The sequence below is a fragment of the Alligator mississippiensis genome, chromosome 2 (genome assembly GCF_030867095.1).
Source record: "Alligator mississippiensis isolate rAllMis1 chromosome 2, rAllMis1, whole genome shotgun sequence".
Classification (NCBI taxonomy): domain Eukaryota; kingdom Metazoa; phylum Chordata; order Crocodylia; family Alligatoridae; genus Alligator; species Alligator mississippiensis.
This window is the reverse complement of record NC_081825.1, coordinates 109,470,787-109,494,434: the sequence shown is the minus strand read 5'-3', so window position 1 is coordinate 109,494,434 and position 23,648 is coordinate 109,470,787. Positions and strand designations below refer to the sequence as shown.

The 23,648-nt window shown below is 47.7% G+C and overlaps 1 pseudogene; it reads left to right on the top strand.

Moving 5' to 3' along the window:
- Positions 1–288: 288 nt before the first annotated feature.
- On the top strand, positions 289–351 carry LOC132248908 (U4 spliceosomal RNA; annotated as a pseudogene).
- Positions 352–23,648: the final 23,297 nt, after the last annotated feature.

The following is a 23,648-nucleotide window of genomic DNA, read 5'->3' as shown; positions in this document are numbered from 1 at the left end:
GTAAGATAAATAAAATAGCAAAATGATCTACTGCATGAGAAAGATAACGTGTGCAGGAAAATGTAACTGTAAAATCTGGAGAAAGGACACAGAAATAAAAGAGAATATTTTTACCCCTCTTTTCCAACTATAGTACAGTTCCTCAGAGAGTCTTGTCAGTGTTTCCAAAAACCAGCTTCCCCATTGACTTCACAGCTCTCCCTTACCCAAGGGGTATGGGGGATTCCAGGACAAATTCTTCCCAATAGGCACCTCCAAAATACTTTGAAGTCAGCTGCCCTCCTTTCTTTCTTTGCGCAGTGGCAGTATTGTAGCCTGTGAGGTTAAACTGAGGCACGATTATTGCTAGTCTTTCTTTCTTTCTTTCAAGATGGCCGCCGACAGCTGAAGCCCTTCTAAGCTCCTCCAGCTCAGGTGCTTTCAGCTCGTTGTCTCGCACTCCCTGCCCCCCTTTTCCTGTCCCCCCCCCCAAAAACCCCTTGCCTCTCCCCACCCTGTCCCTGGGGACCCCCTCCCTGCCCCTTCCCCCCACTTTCTGAGCCTTTTTCCCCTGGGCTCTGGCAGCCTCATTTGCCTCTGCCCCTCCCCCACCCCCGCCTGAGTTGTCCCTTTGATTTCTGCTGCCTCCCTCCCCCAGGGCCCCTTCCCTTGGTCCCTGCCATCTCCCCTTGCCTTGGGGCTTGCCCTGAGCCCCTGCGGGGTTGCTCTGCTCCCCCTCAGGCCGATTTTGGGGCGTTTTCAGCCCACTCCCAGTCCCAGTCCCCCGTGTCAGCCTGAGGCTTTTTTTTTGCTGCGCTTCGCAGTTTAACCCTGTCCTGGCGAGGAATGGCGGCTCCTACGCCTGGCAGCTGGCATGAGGATGTCTCTCGGGACCTCCCACTGTCTCATGGCCTGAGGGTTCATGCCCCTCTCCATGTGGGGCTCGAGGCTTGCGTGGAGGCTCTGGCCGCCCTCCTGGGATGGCATACCATCCGCTACGCGGGGCGCGTGAACACGGTCCCGATGATTTGAGCAAGCCCGCCTTGGTTGACAGGGTGTGAGCGGAGGGCCTGGACATTGCGGGCATCCACTACCCTGTCACGCCTCTAGAGACTCAGGCAGTGAGGGTGGTGATTTCCAACGTCCCACCGCACGTTTCCAATCGGGAGCTGGCCAGGGGAGTCGAGGCCTATGGGGTTCCTGCGAGTCCTTTTCGCCGCCTGCCGATGGGAAACAAGAACCCTCAGGGCAAGCACGTCCTGTCCTTTCAGAGGCAGGTCTTCATGCTCCTCAAGGAGGGCCCCCAGTCGCTGCCTCACTCCCTGAGCCTCACGCTCAAGGGGCGGCGGTTTATTATCTATCTATCTGTGGGAGAGACCACGTGCTTCAAGTGCGGGGGCTCCTCCCACCTGGCCGCGCAGTGCCCTCGGGGCAAGGCGGCCGGACCATCGCCGCCTGCGGCAGCGCCGAGAGATGGCGCGTCGACCTCTGGGGCACACGGCAGGCCCAGGGAGGCTGGGAGCTCTTCCTCCCGACCTCCTTCCCCCCCCATTCCATCTCAGGGGACCGGGGTCTCCAGCAGGAAGCCATCGTCCAGCCGAGGGGCTGGTGCTACTACCATGGCCCCACCGCCCCCTCCCCCGTCTGTGGCGCCCCCTGCCCTCGGTGCGGCAGCCCCACCGGGTGGAGAGGCGGACGCCTCCCCTTGCCCCCTGCCTCCCCGGCCGAAGTGGCTGGGGTGTCTGGGGACTGCGGTGCTGGAGCCTCATCGGATGATGGGGCTCGGGCATCCTCCCAACCACCCGACAAAGAGAGGGAGATGAGGGGGGCCTCTCAGGACACCCCATCCCTGACAGACCCCTCCTTGGCCAGTGCCGAGAGCCCCCCCACTACAGAGCCGGACCCCGCTCCGGCTGCCACACCACCCGCCCCGTCGGATGTAGCCACCGACGAGGCAGACTTAGCGGGTGGGGGGGAGGGGCCTTCAGGGGTCCCCCTCCCCTTGCCTGTCCCCCGGCCTCCAGAGTCAGGCGGCAGCAGGGATAGTGGCGAATGTCTCTCTTCCGGTGGCCTAGCCCCGGGGGTGGCAGGAGAGCCCGCTGCCCCTTTGGTCACACCCCAGCCTACCGGAGCAGATGGGGACGTTAGCGAGATGGAGATCCAGCTCTCGGAGTCTCGCAAGAGACGTCGTGAGCGGGATGGCCCCTCCCCCCCAAGAAGACAGGGAATGTCCTCACGGAGCCGGTCCTCGACTCGGACGACGAGAGGCGGCTGATGTGCCTGGACATCGAGGGGGTCGACGCTGCAGTTGCAGGTGAGCTCCCACCGGGGGTGCGGCCTCGCCGCTCTTCCGTAGGCAACATCCACCCCAAGCTGGCGGAGCCCCCCTGGGTCCCTCCTGACTATGGGGGACTCCTTTCCTTGCTGAAGCTAACTAAGGGGCAGAAAAATGTAGCGGGGCGCATCACCCAGTGGTGTGCGGACCCCAAAGTGTTTGTCAAGGCTGCCAGGGCGGCAGTCAAGCTCATGCAGCAAGATCGGGGCACACGTCAGATGGCCTACCATCTGGACAAGCTTGCCCAGAGGGTGAGAGTGGAGTGGGGCCTGGGCGGGTCCCTCGACTAGAGTAGGGCACGGTAGGCCTTCCCTGACCTGTCTGTATTGCCTTGCTCTGCTCTTGGGTGCTCGCTCTTCCACCCGCACTCTGCTTTGCTCCTCCTCTCCCACACCCACACCTATGGCAGCCACAACCATTGGCACCTTCAACGTCAACGGCTGTCGAGACGCGGTGAAGCGCGAGGCCGTCCTGGAGCTCCTGCGACAGAAGAGGCTGGCCATCGCCTTCCTACAAGAGACCCACTCTGACAGGTTCAACCAGGCGCCCTGGCGGGCTGCCTGGCGAGGACAGGTGTTCCTGAGCCACGGCACCAACCTCCGCGAGGGGTCGTGACACTCTTATCGCCGCAGCTGCAGCTTGACGCGGCGGTGCCACGGGAGGTCGTCCCCGGTCGCCTGCTGACCATCCGCATCACCCTCGCGCAACACCGTCTGCTGCTCGTCAACATCTACGCGCCCTCCGATGGCCAGGAGAGGGTCGCTTTCTTTGAGAGCTTGGCTGCCCTCCTGCGCGACGCTAGCGAGGATGATGACCTGCTCCTCCTCGGGGGAGATTTCAATTGCACCACTGCCCCGCGCCTTGACCGCACAGGGCCTGAGCCCCACCTGCCCTCCGCTCGCAAGCTGCAAGCTACCCTGGAGGGGGCAGACCTCGTGGATGTCTGGCGAGCCCTGCATCCCGATGCGCGCCAGTACACCTGGGCCAAGATGAGTGCCGGCGGTCTCACCATGGCTCGCCTCGACCGCCTTTATATCACCAGGCACCACCTGCCACTCCTGCGCAGCAGCCGCATCGCTCCCTCGGGTCTATCAGATCATGGCCTGGCCTTCAGCGAACTGAGCCTGCCGGGGAGAGCCTGTGCACGGGCACCGTATTGGTGTTTGAACATTAGTCTGCTCCAGGACTCTTATTTCCGGGACTGCTTTGCCCACTTTTGGCGGAGGTGGGAGGCTGCAAGACCGAGCCACTCCTCCTGGAAGCTGTGGTGGGACGTGGGCAAGGTCCAGACCCGAGCCTTCTGCCTGCAGTACACCCAGCTGGCCACGAACGAGACGCGCCGCCGTATCTGGGAGTTGGAGGAGGACGTGGCGGAGTTCGAGGCTGCTCTGCTGGCCGCTGGCAGCGACGCAGCACTGAGCGAGAGCCTCCGGCTCTGCAGGAAATGCCTGCGCGACTTGGCGGAGAGCGCGGCCCGCTGCGCGAGGATCCGCGCCCGCTGCCAGGAGCTGGTGGAAACCGACGCCCCGACCCGCTTCTTTTTTGACCTGGAGCGGCGGCAGGCAGCGAGCAAAGTCTTGGACCATCTCAAGACTCCTGAGGGCCGGGTCATTACAGAGCCGGGCGAAGTCCACGAACGTGCTGTTGCCTTCTATCGCGACCTGTTCGCGGCCGAGCCGTCGTGCCCCGAGGCCACGCGGGAACTCCACGAGGGCCTACCGCGTCTCGATGCCCTGGAGGCCGGCGAGCTGGAGTGGGACTTGTCCCTGGAAGAGCTGGCGGCCGCCACGGCCGGCCTCGCCTCCGGCAAAGCCCCGGGCCTCGACGGGCTGCCTGCCGAGTTCTACAAGACCTTCTGGCCTCTCCTCGGCCCCAGCCTCCTGCGCGTTTTCCAGGACAGCCTCGCCGACAAGGTCTTGCCGATCAGCTGCCGCCGAGCGGTGCTGACCCTGCTGCCCAAGAAGGGAGACCTGGGCTACATGAAGAACTGGCGGCCGGTCTCCCTGCTGTGCGCGGACTACAAGATTCTGGCCAAAGCGCTGGCCAGCCGCCTCCGCGCGGTCATGGCCTCTCTCACTGGGCCCGAGCAGAGCTACTGCGTGCCGGGCAGGACCATACAAGACAACCTGTTCCTGCTGCGGGACCTGCTCACGGCTAGCGAGCTCTTTGGCCTCGATGTCGGCCTCCTCTCTCTCGACCAGGAGAAGGCCTTTGACCGCGTGGGCCACGCCTACCTCTTCCGCATGCTGGAGGCCTTTGGCTTTGGGCCCCTCTTCACCGGGGCTCTCCGGGTCTTGTACCGGGACATTTCCAGCCTGCTCAAGGTGAACGGGGTGCTTTGCGCTCCATTCCCCGCGCGCAGGGGCATTCGCCAGGGCTGTCCGCTGTCGGGCATGCTCTACGCCCTGGCCATCGAGCCACTGTTACACGCGCTGCGCCGCCGCCTGAGTGGGGTGGCCCTGCCATCGGCCACGGACCCGTCCGCTGGCCCTTGTCTCCGGCTGTCGGCCTATGCGGATGACGTCACCGTCTTCCTCGCCACCCAGGAAGACGTGCGGGCTCTGGCAGATTGCCAGCGGGCCTACGAGCGCGCCTCCTCCGCCCGCATCAACTGGGGCAAGAGTGACACTCTGCTGCTTGGCGCATGGACTGGCAGGCCTCCGCCGGACTTGCCGGGGGGCCTCGCCTGGCGCCGCGAGGGCCTCAAGGTCTTGGGCGTGTTCCTGGGGCCGATGACCTTCATGGCACGCAACCGGGACGGCCTTGAGGAGGGAGTGGAGGCCCGCCTGCAGCGGTGGCGCTGGCGCCTGCCCAGCCTTTCCTACCGGGGGCGCGTCCTCATCATCAATAACCTGGCGGCGGCCACCCTGTGGCACCGCTGTGCGGTGCTGGACCCTCCGCCGGAGCTACTGGAGAGACTGCAGCGGCTCCTGGTCGATTTCCTGTGGGACGGACGCCACTGGCTCCCACGAGCTGCCCTCTACCTGCCCACCGGCGAGGGGGGCCAGGGCCTGATCGATCTGGCCAGCAGGGTGGCCGCCTTTCGGCTGCAGGCCCTCCAGCGGCTCCTGTACACCGAAGGCCACCTCCCGTGGCGACAGCTGGCGTGCCGATTCCTGCGGCGAGTGGGGGGCCTCAGCTTTGACCGGGAGCTGTTTCAACTGGACCTCACCTTCCTGAACGGGGCGGTCCTTCCCCCGTTCTACCGCAGCGTGGTGCGGGCCTGGCGGGCGGCCTTCCATCTCTGTCCCCAGGCCAGGCACCTGCGGTTCCCGCAGCTCCTTCGAGAGCCCTTGGTCCACAACCCGGCCCTGCACCGGATCATGCCGAGCCTGGCCTCTGCCAGCCTCACGGCAGCTCTCGTCGAGGCGCGCTCCACCCGCCTGGAGCACCTCCTGGACCCCGCTCGGTCGGACTGGCTGTCACCCGAGGCCCTGGCTGCCCGGCTGGCGATGCGCTCCGTCCGCACCGCGGGGCGGCGTCTGCGGGCCGTTAGGGCTGCCCTCCCGACGGAGGCAGTGACTGCCCTGGAAGCCCATCTCCAGACTCGCCGGCCCCTCCCCACCGCAGACGCCGCAGAAGACACCTTCCCACCGCTACCCGTCATCCCAGCGGTACCCGGCGAGCTGGGCGAGCGGCCCAACACGCTGCTCAGGCTCCCGGTGCCCCCCAGCAGCAATACGGGCTGCCCTTTTGGCACCCTGCCCCGCAAGGGCCTCTACATGTGGGTGGTGCGCACCCGGCACGCCCAGGTGCTCGCCGGCCACCCTGACACCGTGTGGCGGCGGCGCCTGGCGCGGCCCGGGACCCCGGCGTGGCGCACGCTGTATAAGGTGCCCATCGCCAAGAAGACCGGTGACCTGCAGTGGCGGCTCGTGCACGGCATCCTGGCCACCGGCACCTTTGTGCGTCACTTGGACCCAGCGGCCTCGGCGGCCTGCCCCTTCTTCCCGGGGGTGCTGGACGAGGACATTTTCCACGCGTTCCTCGACTGCCCCCGGCTGCAGCCTCTCTTTGCCGCCCTAGGCGCACTGCTTCGGGTACTGGGCCGAGACCTCTCCGAAGACGCTTACGTCCACTCCTTTCCATACCGGGCAGCCGAGCGGGCCACGGTCAGCCTGGCCAACTTCCTGCTGGGCCAGGCCAAGATGGCCACCCTGAAGAGCCGGCGAAACCAGCTCAGCGGCACCGGGATGGTCGACGCCCTGCAGCTCTTCCGCCTGCTGGTGCGGGCCCGCCTCTCGCTCGAGTTTGAGCACGCTGTCCTCCGGCGGACGGTGCCCGCCTTTGAGGAGCGCTGGGCCCTCGAGGGGGTGCTGTGCCAAGTCGAGGCGGGATGCCTGATCCTCGTTCTGTGATGCCACCGGCTGCTAAAGCCGCAGAGACGCGTCAAGCGGACCGAGGCCCTGGACTTTTGCTCAAGCGGGTCGACCCCGGAGGCCTCCATGGGTGTCCCCACTGGCAGAACTGTAAATACTGTAAATAGTCCTTATGTTCGTTGTGTTGTTTTTTTTTGTCTAGAGTGTACGGGCAGGCCTTGCAGGCCACGAGCCCAGGCCTTGTACATGAGGCCCAGAGCTTCGGGCGTCCTTGTACATGCTTTTTACTGGCTCCGAGTTATCACCCTCCGGGGAATAAAGGTCTCTTAAAAGTCAAAGTCTTCCCAGGTGCTGTTTTTTCTCTGACAATGGCTGTTTTCCTTGGAATATACTTGCTTTTGTGTGGGGTTATTGCCTCTCATTCCTATGTAAAGGGAATCGTTGCTGATTTTCCTCAAGTCATCTGACATTAAAAGAAAACATTCCTATCAAATAGTGGGTTCTATAAACATGAAAATAAGAAAACTGTTCGGGGCTTAATATTAGCTATGAACAGATGCCAGACATGATGGTGATAAATTTATGAAAATATCTGTGTATGATACATCAGATACCCCCAAATAACTGCTGTGTATAGGTATATCCATGAAAGAAACAAAACAGTTTTCGGTAAGGAGGTAAAAGAGCAATCTTGGATGACAAGAATATGCATAGGTATAATAGTGAATGCTAACAAATTTCAGGAGATTAGTTTAAATACATGTAAGGGGGTGCTCAGCCTTCAGGGGCTGAAATGCCAGGGGCAGGTGATTGGATGTTAATGATCTGCTAGGCTGGAAGGAGATAGCAACTGATGATGATGACTAGTAAAGGAGGGTGGAAGAACAAAGAGAGTTAAAGCCCCAGGAAAAGAGTGCAAGGGAGGAGAGGAGACTGTGGTGTTAAGAGAGAAGCACAAAGCCTTGGTCACTACTCTAAAAGCCTGAAGAAAGACGGCAGGTCTTGGTTTTATTTGTTTGTTGTTTGCATGTTTGCTTGTCCTATTTGTTTTGTCTACTGTGGGGACCAAGTTGCCCCCAATTAAATGAACTGGCTGTAAACCCTGAACCAAGAGTTAACCAGACTTGATAAGGAAGCTTGGTGAGTGATCCACTTAAAATGCATTAAGATTTAAAGCAAGGGGGTAGACAGAAGTGATGATTTTCACCCAATCTGGCCACAGAAGGCATCTGTAGCCATGACCAAACACAAGTGCCCGTATGCAGACTGCTTCAAAAATGATCAATCAAATGAAAATCTGAACCCTTGTTGCATGAGGGTTTCAATGAAGACATTTCAAAACAGATCATTTTCTGTAACTTGTCTGCCTGCCTGTCAGCCTAGGAGCTATTTTCAGAATAGAAGGGGTGGGGAGGGGGGCAAGGAGGTCAATTTGGGGTTTCTTCACCCTGCAGCACTGATTAAACTCCCTCTGCTTGCTTTCCCCACTCCCAGTCTGAAAAAAAGTGCTGGCCAACAGGAAGGGAGGGGCCATTGCTAGGGGAAACCAGCTATAGGCTCACAACCAGTAGCTAGAGTCCCATCCCCCTGAAACCAACAGTGAACTTCTGTTTGGTCCAGGGGATCATTGTAATTCAGAACACTTCCTGCAAAACGTTCTAAGTTACAGCAGGGAGCTTCACTTCTGTCTGTGCCCCAAGTTACTTACTATATGTGGTTTCATACACCATTATCTGAAGCCTCTGGTATCTTGCACTACCAGGGTGCATCTATGTAAGACACTTTACTGTGCAGTAGAAGAACTTGCTGCTCAGTAAACATGAGTGTCTACAGGTGCATATGCTTAGCATGCAGTAAACTGCTCTAATTGCAAGCAAATGTGGTACCTGAAAATGCAAGTAGCAAATTTACTGCACAATTCATGTAGATGCCTGACCAGGAGAAAATGTGCTCCCAGTCAGCGGGGGATTCGAGATTGCTCCCTGCCCCCCAGGAGCTGTCTGCTGTTAGGCAAGGCTCCACCACTGGAGCCCAGGTGGAGACTACATCCCCCCCCCCCCCCCGCTCCAAGATTGCTAGCTTCCCCACCAATAGATTGGGGTGGGAGCTGAACCTGCCCCACCCCTGCAACTCTTTCCAAGTTTCTTGCCCCTAGTCAGGGAGCCCAGGCCTGGAGCTCCTTGCTGCTGGGGCACAGATGCATTGTCCCCACCCAGGCTCCAGTGGCAGAGCCCACTCCAGTAGTAGACAACCCAGCAGTGTCCCAGCTCCTGCCAGGAGTTGTCTCCTGGTGCCATGCTCCCTGCCATCCCTGCAGGGGGCTGGCTGCTGGCTGCTGCAGGGGGCCAGTGCAGGGCCAGCTGGGGTGGGAGCAGATTGCTGCCATGAGTAGCATATCCCTGCATGTGTAGATGCCTGCCCAGGACCATTTACTCATGAGTAGCTTACTCACGAGTAAACTGCTTCTGGATCAAGTGCACATGTAGACACAACCCCGGAGAGAGAAACCAGATTTTGATCGATTAAATTAATAATGCAATTTTTTCTATAGTTCTTATTTTACAAATGTAATAACTTCAATAACTGCTGCTTCTTTGCCCCATTTGGGAAACATTAGCCTGTGTATCTATGCATAAAGTATAGATGAACAATCCCCAGTCCCATACAAGCCCAGGTGTGTCCTTATCCCAACTATCTCTCTTCAGTTTGGGACACCAAAAGTGGATGGAATAGAGTGTTCTGTGGCATGCAAAGATTGCATGTGCTGCCATATTGTAGTCACTGCCTATACTAGTAGAGCTGCATCATTCTCTGTACATTTAGAGCCTTGGGACTGCAGATGGCCTGATTTCAACCTTTAAGAAATAAAGCCTCAGCTCTGCAATGAGCTTCCATATTTGTGCAGCAGTCTGTTTGAACCAAGCTGATTTACAGGAGAAATACCTAAATGGTATTGCTGAATATTACAAGTCTCAAGATTTTATTGAAGCACAAGAGAAAATCAAGAGGACTATGAGACTGTGAGAAGAAATTGGGTATGGTCCTTAAAAGTATATCACTGCACCATACAAAGAATCATCTCTTTCATTTCTTTTTACTGACAGCCATCACCATAGAATAGCATGATTTAAAATAGGAAAATCAAGCCTTAAATATTTTCCTTATGACTAAGTGTATTCCTTAAATACTTGGGCATCCAGTTTGTAGCCATGTTGGTCTAGAGGCAAAAGGAATCAAAACTCATGGAAGAGGTAGTATCTTTTATTAGGCCAACTAGATATTTGCAAACAAATTGCATTTTAAATCCCAAGCTAATACTGCTTGGCTTTGAAACATGGCTGTTCAAAAGAAAGAGAAGAAGGATGGAGGTATGACATTTGTTCCAAAGCTAAGTAAGAAGTAATAAAATTAAAATAAATAAAAGAAAATAATGTATTATTGAGATACTCTGATTATTTTAAATACTTTATTGTACATGTGCTTTCTAGTATTCACGTTATTCTTTTTCCTTCCTTCAAAGCATACTAGGCACAGGTACTTGCATACCAATAGCTCCCATCAATGGGAGTTCTGGATGTTTAGTTAGTTTGGACACAGTTTTACTATACACAGTGTAATGCCTCAGGTTTCAGGAGGCTTTCCCCTTCAATCTGAATAATTTATTACCAAAAAAATGAACATCTGGAGTTACTTAACAACTCCAATTTCAATTTTTAAAAAAGTGAGAAAAAGTGAGAAAACAAGAGCTACAAAAACTGTGAAACCTGTTTGCTTGTCAAATGAAGGGAATTTATTAGCAAAGAAGACAAATTATCAACTTAATGTCTGTGAAAGCCAGTGGATTCAGAATCCTTTTGTCCTACTTTTGAATTTCTGGCAATTATGGGTTACTGACTCATCTTAGGTTACATCATTCTGAACTTTTGCTTTGTCGCAAATGATTCCTTGTATACACAATTAATGTCGTTTGTATAATTCTGATATGTTATCATCAAGAATATACCCCCTTTTAGAAGTTTACAATTTGTGGTCCAAATGGGAAACCTGTCAATTATACAAGAGCAAAAAGTAACAGTGAAATACATGTGGGTGAAATGAACTGTCACATTAAATTTTCTGACTCCAGAGCATGAAGCAGAATAACTACTAGGAGGCTTGTCATTCTGCCTTGTATAACTGAAACCCCTTCCCCAAAATACACAAGAAGTAGGAATTCAACTGAAAGATGGGTCAGTACTTTGTTTTTTGTAGCAAGATAATGGAGTCCTTTTATTAAAGAAACTAGACATATGACAGAAAAAGGAGAACAAATCTTCAAACTTTTTGGTGTGAAATTAAACACCTAAATATATTAAGCGTATATAAATGTGGTCTGTTTTCAGAGATGTTGTACTCCTATGAACTTTAATGTAGTAGTTGTAGTGCTGGGCCCCTCTGAAAATCAGGTGTGTGTGTGGGCATAAATTAATATCTTTAGTTTTCCAAGTTGGGGCTACATGTACATTGACTCTGAAAAAGGAAGTACAGTGACCTCTGTACTGAGCATATGCTAATAAATTCCATCTCTCTGGGGATAATGTATTGATGGATGGTAAACCCAGTGCTAAAATGGCTATAATAATTCTATTCTGAAAAGCAGTAGTGCAACGTGACTTGTAATGTTATTCCCAAATGTGGTGTTGGGTCAGTGTATACATGCTCTGAAAGCCTAAATTTTCTTCATTTTTTAGAAGAATGTTGACAATATTCCAAGGCCTGGTTAGAGCTAGTTTAATGACATCGTTTTGAATTATTATTGTCGTGTGGCCTGAAAAAAGAAAACTTGAATCATAATCAGAACCAAGAGGATTACATTTACTACATTTTCCACCAGGGGAAATAGAAAGCAGTATTTGAAATTCTGGCCACAAATCTTTTAAGCCATTTCAATTTGAAGAAAACTTAGGGACTTTTATTTTCGTAATCTAGGGACTAGGTTCTATGCAATTCAGTTTGCAATTGAACTATTAGAAATTACTTTAAGTGGAATGCTGAAGCAAACTTGAGAATAGATTTGAACTGAAACAATTATTAGTCTTCTAAAACTTGGAAAGGGTCACACAGGCTAAATGAGTTCATCTTTTCTTCCCCCCCAGAAATGGTATTAGTGTACATGACTTCACATCACAAAGCTGTAAAAACTGGCAACCACTCAAATCTAAACTATGAGATTTGAAGATGCCAAGCTGGTGCCATATTATAAATGCAAAAGGTTATGCTGAGAAAAATGATCCCAAATGTGAATGAAGTAAACTAAAGTCCTTTTTTGTATGTACAGCTTGAAATTATTTCATTCTTATAATGGCCTGATTCAGTGACAGTCCTCTGCAATGTGCCTGAAATTTGGAAAAATACTTTTGTGTGGCTTTTTTCATAAACCAGGTAGTTTCAGTCCATGAGAGCAAAGCATACCTTTTTCTTATTAGCTGCATTTTAAAAATGTGTGTAAAATACTTTTTGGCAAATTCATACAACTTGGAAAAAACATATAAAAAATGTTTCAACGAATTATCCTGGCCTATACATGTATCTGCATTGTATAACTGATCCTGGAAGAACATAAATAGATCCATCTGCCTAGAGAGACACTTTGAAACGTATAAAAGACATCCATGGACCTAAAGGGTTATGTCTTCATATTCTTTTCAAAATATGTAAATACAGTACATGTCCTAGACTTTCAAATGTGTCTTTTGATTTCAGGGCCTAATTTAAAATACCTTAAAATGACCTATTACTTTTAGCACCCAACCTCTTAAAATGAAGCTTTTTTCCTTTAAAGTTGTCATAATATACTACCCTTAAAATGATCACTGATTAGGTTACTTTTCTGACCATGAAATATTCTAAAATGGATGCATACATCTTGTAATAATGTGTTTCCAGGCTTTGTTATACTTTTAGTACTTCTCTGGCTATTCTATACATACATATAATAATATGGGAGGATCTGGGCTTTTGAAGACTGGGGTGCAGATAGTGTGGTGCATCATCACATAGAAAAAAACATTTTTCTCTAGTTAAAGCAAAACTATAAGATTTACTAATATGCTAGAAGGCCCACACTATGTTATTCAGTTTAAGATCAAAGTAAAAACAAATACAATTTTATTGGAATGTGCACTGATTTGCTAGATTAGATACAAAGTTTAAAAAACACAAAAAACTAACCACAAAAAATAGTGAAATATATTTTGTTTTATTACTCCTGTAGTCATTATAGCTTAAAGGTAAATCTCTTATTTAGATTCCTAAAACAAAATTTAGCCTTCTTGAGAATCTTGACAGTGCATTCAACATTTTATTGCCAGTTATTGTCACACCTGAGTTTGTTTTTAGCTAAAAATTGTGAAGGGCTGTGAAATAGAACAAAGACATTACATGGAATGGCTAACAAACAGAAAAATTGCAGAATTAAAAATATCTTGTTTAATGGAACATCAAGACTATTAAAAATGAGAGAGGGCTATTAACATCTGCGGAGTGAAGCGCAATTAGCAGGAATTGGGTAGGTTATAATGAGCCATGAAGTAAATTGTCTCCCTCAGCCCTGCCTGAATAGAAGTGCTGCTGCCATTCCTAGGTAGCTGGTTTTAAACTTTGGGTGGAGCAGAAGTGCAACTGCTCCACTGTACCCCTGTGGATCTGCCCCTGTATCTAACCCCTGTATTTGAAGTATTAACATTACATAGTGATACATTTTTATTAGATGAAGTTGGATACAAATACTGAGAGACTAAGCATCTTCCACAATAAAAAAAAATCCTATTTATAACCCAGCACATTGCCATCTCACAATAGCTAATAACATACAAAGTGAACTCAGTAGTAAAATCTAATCTGTATTCTAGGAAAAAAGTTACTGTGCTTCCTCTGACAACCTATTTTTTCTTTCTAATCATCTGTATTCTTCAGCAAAGTTGCATTGAATCAAATTTGGGGCTAAGTACCAGTTTGTCTCTAGACCATATGACATGTATCGCTCCAGCTGAATAATACAATGTGAAGTGATTTGATAGGTGAAGATATTAAATCAGTAAACTTATTACATTTCTGCAAACTCCATTGTTTCCTTATGTATTCTTCTGGTTGCTATTGATCGGCTTTTGATTATTCCTATATATCTTTCTAACTGCAAAATCACTTTTTTGCCTATGTATTCAATGGGACAGACAATTGCCCTTCTTTGCCAAAGGAAATTAAAATGTGTTGCAAACACTGCTGTGAAAACCTGTGAAGTAGAATGCCTTGCTTGGTAAAGCATGACCATTATTTAAAAAAACAAAAAGCACAACAAAAAAAACCCTCTGAGAGAGCCTTTGAACATAGAACAATGAAGGAGGAATGAGGCTTTCTAGAAATGGAGTCTGATTCTGCTACTCCCATTCATTAAAACTAGAGGTTTTGAATTGGGCCCTCAGACAGAAGAATCCAAAGAGCCATACAAGAGACCTTGTGGGCAGAATAATACTGGGCAGAATAAAAGAATTTATTTTAAAATTTAAGGGCACTTTTACTCATGTTCCAAGGGTGGTGGGGGCAGCACCTTAATTATAGCAGCTCCAAGAGCCACTTTAATTAAAGCGCCACAGTATCTCATGTCTCAGCATCCCCACACTTCAAAATGGAGATGGGGGTTCTTGAACTAAACTAAGCACCCTTGCCACCATTTTGAAGCATGGGGATACTGATACACAAGGTGTGGGATGCTATTACCATGTTCCAGCAGACTCGATTAATCAAGTCTGATTAATCAAATCTTCTCTGATGCACTGTAATTACAGCATGTTGGAGCAGGCTCTGCGCTCATGAATAGGCACCCTAAAGCAGGTAAATTTTAGATTATTCAGTCTAATTATAGAGAAAATAAATGTCATTGTTGTGTCACCTCTTAATAAGCATTGCTCTTCATAAGCATTGCCCCTTTCGTTCTGTGAGGTTCCCAAAGCAATTTGTAGGCCTGAACGAAGAATCACAATAGTCAAATGCAACTTTCTTCTGATTTTCCAGATGCAAATGTCTGTGAGACATGGAGGAAGCATAGTTTACTTTATAGTGAGAAAGATCTTACACTTCTATGGAAAACCTCATGACCAAGAAGTGTTATTCCTAGACATTATTTGGGAGGTTGTCTATAACAGGATAGTCTGCCTCTTTAGGAACCCAGGTACCAATAGTCCCCATTAGATTATCAGGTCCAATTGGAAAGTATTTTTCTCTTTTAAATTAAAGGGTAGGAATGTGTAATCAGTGGGCAAGGGTGGAACTAGGATTTAGTAAAGGGGGTATTGGACACAACTCAACAGACCACAGTGGGAGGTGGGGTTGAAGCACAGTTGGAGCCACCTGGCCAGTGGGGCAAACTGAGGGGTGGCCAGGGAGCTGGTGCAAGAAAGGGGGCTACCCTTCCCTATTGCCACTGTCCCCGATGATCTGGGCATGTGCGGGAGCCCCAGAGCCACTTCTCTTTCTTCTCTGGACCTAATGGGCAGAGAGGTGGCTAAGAAGAGCAGTTGCACAGAATGTTTGGCTGGTAGCAGGCACTGGTAGGAGGAACCTGTGTGCTGCTGCCCTGTCACTGTTCACAGCTGATCCCAGCACCCCATGCAGCTGTTCCCTGCAAGCCTCAAGTGGAGCAGGGCAGGAGCAACTCTGGGGAGTTCCACACAGTCACTCCCCATGTCTGGAGAGATTCTAAGGCTCCCCCCATGTCTCAGTCAGCTGGGGGCAGTCAAGTCCCCCTTTCCTGTGCCAGCTCCTTGTCCACCCCCTCTCCCTGCCCCCTAATATCCCCTGTCGATCTAAGTGCTCCAGCTGCTGGGAGTGGCTATGTGGGGCAGCAGGCTGGGGCAAAGATAATGGCAGTGAAAGTGATGAGCAACTTCACTGCTGCAACCCTCTAGATCTTGGGCTAAATAAGAGGAAGAGACTTGGTTTATATACAGAATTTACTTATGCTGAGGAATAAGAGGGCTTGAAAAAAGATTTTGGAGAGTGTTAGTACTTCCTTGGCTCATGCAGAACACAAGCTTCTATTGCTTTTATTCATTTTTTTAACAACTGCATAGTAGTAACCAGGCAGGGGATACAGAGGTAAGATTATTATTGAGATTAGTATTAATGAGTTTTATTAAACTCCAAATGACACCAAGGTATTTGAGAAGCAATGATTATTTTGGTAACCTAAGTGAATGGAGACAATCACATATTTTTTCCCCTAGTGACCATAAGAATACTATAGAAATTAAAGACTTGATCTCACTCTTATTGACACCCTCTCATCTAAAATTATAGTCTAACACCTTCACCATGCCCTAATTTTACCCTACTGAAATCAAAATGTATCATCTGAACAAGGAACTAGAAAACCATGGTCTGAATTTGTTATTTTGTGTAGTCCTTTGATAAGTGACACTGCATTAATATTGTATTTATTTATTGTCTTTGTAAGTTCATTGGTGCATCAAGCATTGCCAACCTGCCAGTGGGTATATTACTCACAACTCTTTGTACATCCCTGCCTTAGACTCAAAACATAAACTGACATGGTACTGAAATTAAGGTGAGATTTATCAAATTCTGCTCTATGATGCATATCTTTAAGTAATCAGGTTACTGTCTTTGTATCTTGTTTTAATTTACCTTGCACAGTAATAAAATATAGGACTGGATCTTTAACTGGAAGGTGAATGGCATAAATCAGAAAGGGCCAACCTACAGCATGAGGGCTACAAGTAGCAAGAGAATCTCTGTATGGACTGGGGAAGGGACAGGCAGCAGACTAGCAGATCGAGCAGGGAGCACAGAGCAGGAAGCAAAAAGCAGAGCAACAGATGAGGTGTGGAAAAGTAATTGGAGTGGCACTTGGCAGGGGTGTAGAGCTAATATGTGGCATTCCAGCTTAAAAAGTTGGTCCCCACTGGAACTAAGACCTAGCAGAAAGAAAAGGATAGCTGAAATTCTCAGATAGTTATGGGTGTAGGATGGGAAGGCAAAATGGCATGAATGCAGGAAAGAATCTTGGAAGATAATTTTGACTTTACTTAAACAAACTTGGAACTCGGGAAAATATTTCAGAATAAAATTTGCTGTTAATCTACAGAAAAGAATCATCACTGACAGTACGGAGCAAGATGTACCAATATGTCTTGTGCCTCATCTAGAGGGATTACCTTAAATAAGGGGAAGATTTTTTAAAATCCAGCATAGGCAACTGGTAGGGGTGACACAGGGGGTCACGTGCCCCCACAACAGGGTGTCCCTGCCACCGATGATGATGGCGGCTTTTGCAGGTGCTCGCCAGCCTCGTTCCTGCTGCCGACACTGGTGGCGGATTCTGTGGGTCTTGCCCCCCAGACTGAAGAGGCACCAGTTTCCCATGATCTCCAGTATTATTTAAGGCCACATAGTAAATGGTTTCCGTATGCACAAAGCTCCTCAAAAATCCTGGACTTTATTACCTACAAACTGAAATCAATGTCTGGAGTCACTTTGAAGTTATCTGAATTAAACTTGACCCTACAACGAATTTCAGATGTTGGCTACTCTTTGAAAATGATTAAAACCAGTTCTGCTAACCAGTTTTGTCAGTGGTTAGAGGATTGTTAGCAATTATCTTCTGATGTAGTGATCATGCAGCCTCCTTTATAACAGCATGTAGGTCATGAAACAACTATAACATCATAATGCATAATATATGTCTTTGTACACCTAACACTTGGACACAGATTTTGTTCTGAGGTCATGGAAAATCATTGGTAGAAATGCAATTTTACACTTTTTTTGCAATTCAGTCACCTTATAAAATCCACCAGGTTTGTTAAAATAATGAAATAATTCCAGAGATGCTATTAGCTGGTCCAGCAATTAGATTAATAGATTCATAGACATTAGGGCTGGAAGGGACCTTGACGATCATCAAGTCCAGCCCCCTGCCCCAGGAGCAGGAAGTCAGATGGGGTCAAAGGATCCCAGCAAGATGAGCATCCGAACATTTCTTGAAGGAGTCCAGAGTAGGTGCCTGCACCACTTCTAGAGGGAGTCTATTCCAGGCCTTGGGGGCTCAGACAGTAAAGAAGTTTTTCCTTATGTCCAGCCTAAAATGGTCATGGAGGAGTTTATGACCATTGATCCTTGTTATCCCTTGGGGCAATCTGGTTAACAGATGTTCCCGAGATCCTGATGCAAAAGGTGCATTAGGTGCATTAATTTCTTTATTTTAGGCTTGGCCTATATTTGATTCCCCCCACCCTCTGCCAACTCTATCCCCATCCTCTGCACGTTATTTTCCTAGCACAAATATAACTTTACATTCATACAGAAAAATGTTGTGCTGTGATATGCAAGAATTCTTGATACCACAGTAATTTCACATGCTCTGAAAAAAGACTGAACACCCAGTACAAGGCCAACCTGCTCTGTTACATTGCCACTGGACAAGAGGTGCAAGAGTCAGAGGTGAAATGAATCCTTTCTGCTCATAATGATCCCACTTCCTCTTAAGTGACAGTTCTGACAGCTCATAGCACTGGGTCTGTCACCTGTCAAGGCACTCACCTCTTAGCATTATGCAGACCTAAGAGCATTTGAGTCAATATTTAGTCAGATGCCAAAAACTGTAATCCCAACACCCTGCATCTTAAGTAACTTAATAGAGTTACTCCAGACCTAGGTTGGTATAACTGCCCTCTTTTAAGGGTGAAGTTACACATTACACTTAGACCCTACTAAATCTGTTGAATTCTAAGCAGTGCAAGTTGGACCATTTGAGCAGTTGCACATTAAAGATTAATACTGTTTCTTGCCTGTGCCCCTAGAGGGATAGCAACCAGGCACCTGACTAGGAACCAGGACATCTGGGCTCTTTCCTTGATTTGGTTGGGTGCTGCAGTGAGCAGTGCATCCTGGGATGCTGGAGGACTGCAAATTCCTCTTTTTATCTCTGTGAAGTAGACTGAAGCTACCCTAACTCAAGGTAGGTAACACAACCCAAAGTTAACCTTCATCTGAAGTGGAGTAACTTTGAGACACTCAGAGGGCAGTTAACATGCATTCCCAAGCTTTAATGTGTGAACACTTTCATTGGATTTTAAGTGTCCTTACTATGGTCTATGTGTAATGTGTAACTTCACCGTTACACCATTTTTTTTTCCGTTAATCTTTTGACTATTGCAACTCCACCAGTGTTAGCAGTAGTAGGAATGGCAGGGTAGACATTGTTACCCTGATCAGGATTGGAGCACTCCAGCAGCCACCGATATTAGGGGTACTGCAAATGGGGAACAGTGATAAATGTGAGAAATTGCTTATGTATCTGCTGTTATAGAGAGGAGAATTAAATTTATTGGCTTCATTTTACTGAGGGAAATGCTGAGATATACCATCACTATACCAATTTAATCTGGCACTCTGAATCTGGGAAGTTCTCTCATTCTGATATCCTGGAAGATCTAAGAAAAATACTATACTGTAGTCTTTGATCAATCATGTGATCCACTCATTTCATGAAATAATAGTTTTATTGTCTTAGGCCCTGCAGTCATTTGAGGAATTTACTATCTATCTGCTAGGTTTGGGAATATATGGAAGATTTTTGTTGTAATTTGTTTTGTTTCATGAAAGATGCAACAAAAAAGTCAAGGTGTATTCTCTCTGTCGGGAGCAGAGCTAATTCCCAGCAACAGATGAAGACTTTTAGTTCTCCTGCCAGATACAATTTGGATAGTAATATGACTAATTTTTTTATATATTCTCTCCTACTTCCCTGAATCAGCCCTGGCAGTGATGTCAACTATATTAAGGTTATGTCACATGGTTTTGTTGAGAGTTTTTCTTGGAATCTCTTCTAAGTCTTTTTGTATGTTTTCCAAAAAAACCTTTTTTTTTAAATTTCCCTCCCATTCTGATGCAAAATGTGCAGCCCAGATCCTCTGTTCTCATCATTCCACCAAAGCAAATAGTTTACTTTATACTAGAGGAGCCCATGCTGTACATTTCTTAACAGATTGGATAATCCCAACAGCACAGCAAAAGAATCTGATTCATCAGGGTATTTCATAAGGAAATAATTTAATTATAACATTATGGCAAATATTTATTTCTTTAGAAAGAAAGAAAGTGCTTTTCTTTCTGGACAGTTTGTTACCCAAAATGCCAGAATCTGTGATAATTGGTGAACCTGAATCTTGAAAGCACAGAGTTTTCATACTTTGAGGCATATATTACTTAATTTTTTTGCTTTTAAATGAACAACATGATTCTTATTGATTTTTTTTTAATCAACTAATTTTCATATTACTATTAGCCTTAAAATTTTAACTAACCAAAAGTAGCTAACAGTACTTCTATATTTCCAGTATTAACGGAGTAATTTCTGGGCAAAATATGGGGAACTTTAGATAATACTGTAATTACTTTGATAATATTATATAATAGTAATACTATATTGTAGTTAAAATTATTTTGGTTCAAATTTTTTTCAACTGTAATTAAAGTAAGTTTCAAAATTTAAAAGATATTACTAATTGTAATGTCTGGATTTAGATGCATAATGAAATATGGTGAACATCAAATTGTGTATATGTATAGATGTATATATGTGTATATGTATATGTTTGTATATGTGTGTGTGTATATATATGTGTGTGTGTTTATGTACATGCACTTTGTTTGCCATAAATGTGGAAATTTAGTAATTATCACAATAATGTTAGTCACATGTGTCAAATAGCTTAATAATAGATACAACTTTTACTTTTTCCTACTTATTAAAATTCAGTAAAAAATCAAACAAGTCCAGTGTCAATGCAACACAGTCTGAAGACAATAACATATAGCTGAACTACTACTTTTCCTTCCTCTTATGCCTTTCAGTATAAAACATAAGAATTTGGACTATGATGTCCATCTTAATGCTTTTTTTTGTGCAGGACTGGCAAATTAGTTATTTCATACTCATTCATCCTGTTGGTGAACATGTATGAAATATTTACCTGGATAACCTTTTTCAGAATTCACCACCAGTGAAGTTTTACATAGAAAAAATAATAAAGAATACAGATGGAAAATCTTGTGTGATTTATAAGAAAAATAAAAATAAAAAAGCCATGTCATTTTACCTGTGCAATATGCTTCTTCAATAGATCTGCTGTTTCCCAGTTTATTCATATTAAGGCCATTGACTTGGCACTTCAGCTGTAGATGGGTTTCTGGCCCCAAAACAAAATATCTGGCACACAAGTGCTTTAGAATGCATGGACCTAGTTAGTTCATCTAAATTTGGTAGATAACTGTGTTGAGATTGCACACATAAGCAGGAGAAATTGCAATCTTTACAGTCTACTGACCTTCCTTCCAAAGGCTGACTGTTTGAAACTCCATTTAAGCAGACCCCCATTCAATTCTGAATCAGACTGAATTTTTTTTCACTCTACTTTGTTACTGAATGTAAGAGACCTTTCATTGAAATTAGACTGGTATGATGATTGTAATTCTCAGTGACTTTTCTGTATAACATCTGCAAGGTCTTTTAGTGCTTATTATTTCTACAGCATTTTAAACATCTATTAACAGTTTTCTTAGGACAGGAGAAGACATGAGGAGCACATTCCACTTCTCACTATTTTCTTTTTTTCTTTTTTAACATCAGTTGGTTCTGACACCATGCTGTCACTTTAGAAAATGGCTTTATTTTAACAGGCAGACACTAATTTCTTTATAATCTCAAAGAAGCAAGGATTTTTTATGGTGATATCTTTTGCTGGACCAACCGTATAGTTGGAATAGAGTTAGACAAGCTACTGAATACAAGATTATTTGTATAGTTCAGTCTACTGTACAGATTGCACTTGCTCCTTGTTATGTGTGTATTCTAAGGCCTGCTATATCTACTTAGAAGATAGTGGAATCTATTAGGTCTGTGCAAAGTGGCTAGTATTTGGTTTGGATTTGGATTCGGATGATTCAGGGGACAGTGATTCGATTTTGTGATTCGAATCACTGTCCCAAATTGATTCGGTCGAATATGATTCAGAGATTGGGCTGCTTCCATATCTCCAAATCATGCAGGCCAGGGCCATCCCCCACCCACTCTTCCAGCCCAACAATAGCTGCCCCACCCACCCCAGTTCCCTGAACTTGGGAAAAAAACCAAACAACTCACTGGGTGTTGCTGGGGGGGGGGGGCAATCCCTGCTGTCCCATGCTGCATGGGGGCCTCTACATGAGCCCCCCATCTCCTGCTGCTCTGGCCCTTTAATAAAAAAAAAACCAAGAAAAAACCTAAACTCGCCCTTCCTGCAATTCCTCACTGCACCGTGCCGCTTGGGGGGCTCTGCATGAGCCCCTCAAAGCCCTGAGGTTACTGCAAGAGTGGAGAGTCCCAGGGTTTTTCTCCATTTTTTTTCCTTAAAAGGCCAGAGTTGTGGCAGGCAGGGCAGCCATGAGGAGGGATGGGACAGTGAGGGGTGTTGGGGGGCTTGCGCAGAGCCCCCCATGCAGCATGGGACAGTGACGGGCAGCAGGGATCACCCCTCACCTGGCAGCACCCAGTGAGCACTGGGCCTTTTCTTTAAAGCTGGGGGGGAGGGCAGAGCAGCCATGGGGTGGCTGGGGGAGTGGGTGGGGGTTGTGGGGGCTGGGGGAGCAGGCAAGGGATTGGACCTGGCAGGGGTTCCCCCATTGTCCGCTCCCTCTTTCCCACCCCTACTTATCTGCTCCAAGTCCAGCTGCAGTTCCCTGCTGCAGCCACTGGAGACTGTCCAAATCATCAAGGCGCTCTCAATCTTTTCCGAAGATTTGAAGAGCTTTGAATTGATTCAGACTTTTTTAATTGGTCTCCTGATTTGATTCAGATTTGGAGATTCGGCCACTGAATCAGGTTGAATCTCCTCTGAATTGAATCGCCACCCTAAGCATCACACAGCCCTACTGCCTATCTGTCTATTATGGAAAGAATCGCCCCCCACGCACCCTTGCAGGGGGGCAGTAGGTCAGAGCTAACTCACATGTTCTCCACCTGCACCAAGACATCTCTGGTCTGGGACTTGGGGAATTAGCTTCCTCAGCCAGGTGTAAGTACATTGTCATACACCTCCCCATATTCAGTATGGGCCTGGTGGCCATAAGGTACTAAAAGTGGTCCCATGCAGGAGGCTAGACATCTGGATCCTAGGCTAGAAGGCATGGGTGACTATCTCCTAAATCATCTACATATTGGTACATGTAATGTCCCACAGCCTCTGGTGAGAGTCATGCCACATGACAAAAATGATATGATACTGTTTCTAGGTCCAGGGTTTTGTGCATATAGGTGGGGATCCATGGCAGGGTGGGAGCAGAGAAACTTATGCACTTGCAGCTAATAATAGAGGGGTCATGCTCAGAGTTTCTCCCCTAGAGTGTGCTCAACTGCTCTTTGTCATCTAAAACAGCCTGGAGTGCCCACAGAGCATGCTGGAATGCATGCATGGGGCACCCTGTCTGCAGGAAATCACCAGTAGGGCTGTGCGAAGCTTTGGTAGCTGATTCGATTTGGAGGAGATTCAACCCAATTCAGGGGCCAAATCTCCAAATCCATATCTCATTGGGAGACCCATTAATCTCTCTGAATTGGATTAGAAGCCTCCAAATCAATTCAGAGATTTGGCCATAGACTGTACAGGCAGACACTAGGCAGTGCCAGTGGGAGCAGCTGGGGGAGCAGCCAGACAAGCCCTGGGAGATGCCACACCTCATCTGGCTGCCTCCCACCCCCAGTTGGGGCAAGGCAGGCAGTGCTGGCAGCCCCAAGAGAAGCCACAGGAGCTGGGTGGAATGATCGGGGAGCTGGGGGATTGAACTGGGAGCTAGGGAATTGAACTGGGAGCTGGGGGAAAGCCCCTGCTCATTCCCCCAGTCCCTGAGACTTCTCCCAAGACTGCCATTTCAAGCAGTTCCAGGAGAAGCCGTGGGGGCTGGGGGAATAATCAGGGACCTGG